Below are 5,532 nucleotides of genomic sequence, written 5' to 3' on the forward strand. Positions count from 1 at the left end.
GCCTGGGTCTCTGCACTCAAACTGAAGTTTTCTTGGCTCAAGCAGCACCTTGTCCTGGAGAGAGGATGTGGAACCATTTTACTGTCAGAAAAAAACTCCTATTTGCAACCCTGCTATCTCGTGAAGAAAAAATGTTGCGGTATTGAAGCTGAATCATACGAAAGATGGGCAGCAGCCCACAGACAGCCTACGGTCTACAGTCTTCCAAGGTTTTGCCATAACATACCACTCTTTTCCAAGTTGAAGAGGAAACATGCCAGTGAAAACAGTTCTTCCTCCCAAGCAAGACAAGACCAATTATATTCATTTTGTTCAAGCTTCTGGTTTCCTTTGAGTTCTGATCTGAGGAGGTGTGGGAGGCACTGTCCCTTACAGATGCCTTCCTCAAAGTTTGCTCCTCTGAGCTTTTGGACAAAACAGCGCTGTGGCAGGTAATTCTAAGTCTGCCCCTGTGTGAGCTTTGGCATTACATCAATCAGTTCAGTTTGATGCTTTTATTCTGTTGAGTAAACCCTACAAAGCTGTGAACCCAGTTTCTAGCAACTTCCATTTTCTTGTGTCATTAGTGCCATGGTTAGATTCAGTATGTATCATCAGTTTAAACACCTCTTGTTTTTACATGTTTTACCGTTTCACTATGCAAGATTAGGCATAAATAATGCTTTCTCAAAACAGGAGATATACTAAATACAACAATGTTTAGAACATAAATATTAAGCAAGTATCCTTAGGATTACTGTGGTACAGAATACAGCCCAAGCAGAAAGACCTGGATAGTATATTCATTTGAATTAATAAGATTTTATTTTCTAATAATACTTTCCAGGATATTTCAGTCATCTAGACATGTTAACTGAAAAAATTACTTGAAAAGCTTTGGATCTGCCCACGCCATGCATTATACTGTTTCCCAGTGAAAAATAAGCAACAGCTGATGTAAATTAATGAAGCTTTCTTGATTTCAGTGCAGGGGTGCCAACTCATAGTACACAAGGATTTAGCTGTACTTTTCCAGCTAAAAAACAGAATTTAATTCAAGCTGTCCAAATAAATACGCTTCTGACTCATAGGTAAGATAAAGAAAAATAAATGAGACAGACTTGTTTTGATATGACTACTCAGTGAGAGATGCCTTTTCCTTTTTTTCCCCAAAATGCACATTCACACAGCACTAACAACTTCGCAAGCCCCAGCCTTCTTAGTATTTTCTCTGTCTCAGCAAAGTCACATGGATTAACCTCATCCTACTTGCACAGCATCCCAGGCTCTCTTCAGTTCAATCCCCCACCTCAGATATTTCCTTCTGATGCCTCAGGACACACAAGAACGCAAGCTTAGAAAAGGGGTCTGCCACCTGCGACTGTTACAATGAACTTACTCATAAAGAGGCAAAATGTACCAGTTGACAGCAAGAAGCTAGTGCATCATTTGGTACAAGCCCCAAAATGGGTACTTACCATTTCTTAGTGTCATTGTTTCACACCCAGAGAGCTGTGTGCATATATCCCAGTTCCAAGTCATACAGGAGGCCTCATTCTTGCGTGCATGGGTGTCCTGAGATCCTGTAACAAAAACTTCTTACTGATAATTACTTGTTTACTTTCTGGAATACATTTCTAAATGCTGGCTTTCATTATTTGCATGATCATGAGAAGAGCTGGACTGCTAAGACTTGGAGACTACAAACTCCTTCTTCATCACACTGAAATACAGAATATGTATGCATTTGACACGGCTATATATAAACTTCAGAACAACATGCTGCTTCTGTCATCTTGTAAATACATAAAGCAATCCTGGAAACAGAAAAGTAATTAGAAAAAAACAGTCTGTCTTCAGCTGCAATCTCAATGTAAGTGTTTGAGAGTCCAAAGGTTGTCTTGAATACCTGGTAATGATCTCTGTGTGCTACGAGGAAGATGACCAGATGCACAAATCCATGTTTCTCTTTCTGGCATAAGCCAGCAGTACTTTTATGAAAGCACAAATTTGAAGTAAAAGGTTGATACAGAGAAGAAACTGCTCCAGAAGCAATGCAGAACTATACTTACAGAAGTTCATCATCATAAAAATATTATCTTTAGTGTCCACTTAGTCTATTTTTTTCATTCTCCAGTGGATGATCAGGTCTGGTGAGAGAGAAAGAGACTAGCTCAGAGCTACTCACAGTACAGAAGGAAATTTGTTATGATCATCAAATAAATGCATTATACACAAGCTAAAATAAGCCAGTGGTCAGACTGACACATACATATGGATAAATCAGCATGTCTGTATGATATAAAGGTATTTCAAGGGAGTTAGTTTTTCACATAGTATATTTCCTGCTCTGCTAAAAATATTAGGAGTAGAACACTTAATTGGAAACAAGTAATACAGTTGTATGTAACAGCAGTCATAAGACTTTATCCAGTTTGTAAGAACAAAAAATAACACCACTGGAGAATCACATATCCAAGAGATATTTACTTATACTTTCTCTCTTTAGAGAAGCATATAAGAAAGTCAACTTGCAAAGCCACATTTACTTTTTGTTTTTCTAATTTTACTTAAATTAACCTATGTTTAGCAAGTTTCTTTTCCTAACATATATTTCAGTTTAAAAACTTAGCTACACTACTATAATCCATATCTGCCAGCTACAGATTTTTGCTTTAGAAGATAAGCAGTACATTGAAAAGTTATTAGCATTTGAAAAGTTATAGGCATACAAAGTAAATGACTTCTATAACAAACTGACTCTTCAGGTGTTGTATTTTCATATTTATTTATAGATACTCACAAACACAGTTTTAATTCCTCTGCTGTCTTGTTGCTAGTTAACAGGCAAAAACTTTTTGATGTTTGTTTTCTTTTGCCTTGTTGAGAGGGCAAGGGGAAACCACAGCCAAGCACCCTTGCATGAACCCAGGTTGTTAGTTACTTCCACACTTGTAAGCACAGGCTCTTGGGTTAGCAATAATTATGAGGGGCAAAAGGTTACTACCACTAGTAGGAAGCCCACCACTGATATCAATGAACTATGAATCAGGCAATGAAGCCAGTTTTCACATTTGTTAATGTCATTGTTTAACTCAGACTAGCAATACAACCCCGACAGCTGCTCGCTCACCCCCTCCTTCTCCCCCCACCAACTGGGGAGAGAATCAAAAGGGAAGGGAGAAATTTGGATTGAGATAAATGCAGTTTAATAAAACACAAAAATACTAATACACTACTGGTAAATATATATATTTTATATATATATATATATATAAAATAGAAATAAAAGATACTCAGGGCAATTTCCCACAAATTCTGTCCACAACTGAACAGCAAGTCCCAGGAAGCTGCACCTCAATCCTGATCCCGAGAGAGGACAAAAAAAAGAAAGAAAGGCTCAGAAACCTCTGCAAAATGGCAAAAAGCTGAACTAAATGTCCCACACCAAAACTCCCCCAGCTCTGACCAAAAAAGTGAAGAAAAAAAAAAAAAAAACACACACACAAGAGAAAGTGCCCAAGAGCAAGAATGCCCCAGAGAGAGAGCAGAAGATCTTCCCCTCCCTTAAATATGAAGTGTGACTCTAATGGGATGGAATTCTCTTATTGATCAGTCTGGATGTCAGTCAAGCTCTGCCCCATCCATGCCTCCCTTCCTCACTGCCTCACACCTGTGGGCAGAGCACTCAGAGTGTCCTTGACTCTCAGACCAGAGCGATTAAAAACATTAATTCTATGCTGGGGTGTTATCTGTTGTTCTCAAACTGAGTTCAAATAATGAGTGTGCTAGCTATGGAAAAGAAAGGTTTCTAACTGCAGGTAGAAAATTAACTCATTTTCAGCCAAACCAGCACAGTTAGAAAGTCTGAATTAATAAACAGCCCATTAATGTTGCATAGAAAGAAGCCAAAACCAGATCTGCACTCCTGGTATTTACTCTGAATACAAACAATGGGAAATATGAAAGACACAATGGTGCCATTTTTTACTATTCTGACTGAATCCCCTATTGAAAAAAAAAAAAAAAAAAAAGTATTATTTAACATCAGTGGAGTTTTGCTAGTCTAAAACAACTGGAAGTGAGACCAGAGTCAAATTCAGAATTTGCTGGAGAAAATAGAAAATACATGTTTTTACCTTGAAAATGTTGCCAGATGAGAGTCTCATCAAGCCTACAACACAGCATGACATGTTAATTAATAGTTATGAGAATAAGAAGTATTAGCTTACTGTCCCTGCACCTTCTCTTGAAACCAGTCAAATTTTAGATATGATTTCCTGTAGAAACTACAGTTTATTCTTTCTGAGGGCTCGCTTTCCTTATGTGTTCTTGAAACAAGTGCAAAGTAAAATTTCAAAGAAAGCAACCTGAAGAATACAAAAATATACTTCTTTCAAATGACTTGAACTATTTCACTTTCCACTTTCACTTTCCATCTGAAGACCAAATCTTGAGTTGGAATTGAAGGAAAAAAATATTACAGAGGGTGTTGGTCTCTTCTCCCAGGTAGCAAACGACAGGACAAGAAGAAATGGCCTCAAATTGCACCCAGGAAGGTTTAGATTGGATACTAGGAAACATTTCTCCATGGAAAGGGTTGTCAAGGACTGGAACAGGCAGCCCAGGGAAGTGGTGGAGTCACCATCCCTGGAGGTGTTTGAAAGGTGTATAGATGACATTCTTAGGGACATGGTTTAGTGCTAGATTTGAGTTATGGTTGAACTCCATGAACCTGACAGTCTCTTCCAACTGAAATGATTCTATGACCCTATGATCTTGAGAAAACACAGATTGCACAAAACATTTTTATTCAGAGATTCTGTTTTCTGTGATGTTTTCAGTAAATTACCCCATTTTCCCACTACATATACATAAATAAGACACACACTTTCATAATTATTGTAGGGAGTGGTATTACAAATATCTCCCTTTCCCAAGATCTACAACCTCATAAAATTAGAATAAAGTGTATCTCTTGCATAACTTCTGGCATGTCATTTTCATCCTCCTTCCAGCATAACTGAACACATTGTGGGATATAGACTGTAGTAATAGTCATCAGTCTCTCTAATGAAAGATGCCTGGAAAAAATATGGTAGTTTAACTATCAGATGCTGCTTCATAAACATAAATTCTAATATTTTCCAAATACATATGTTTTTCTTAATATCACTAAATTTGGCTTTGTTAGTGAAAGCGTTTGTATATTGGACCATCAATAATGAAGCTAAAATTATTGGAAAAAGTAGGTGTAATTTACAGTTAATTTTATGAAATTCCATTATCACCAAGTACCTCAGCAAATAGCTGAGTCAGTATTTCCCATCAGACCACCGTTACGCACCTCTCAGAAGAGGGAAGATCGTCTTGAGACCTTGATGATTGCCCAGTTGAACAAAAGCACTTTAGGGCAACATGCCTGCCTAGTAAGCCAGGTGAGCGTGGAGTTTAACTGACCCAAATAAGGGACAATACAGAGCAGGACTGCTCTCGGGTGAGTTACCTGGGCCCCTTCTGCTCTTGGCAGTGTCCGGAAATAACTAGTTGGGC

The sequence above is a fragment of the Streptopelia decaocto genome (assembly GCF_964273445.1).
Source record: "Streptopelia decaocto genome assembly, chromosome: 4".
Taxonomy (NCBI): Eukaryota; Metazoa; Chordata; class Aves; order Columbiformes; family Columbidae; genus Streptopelia; species Streptopelia decaocto.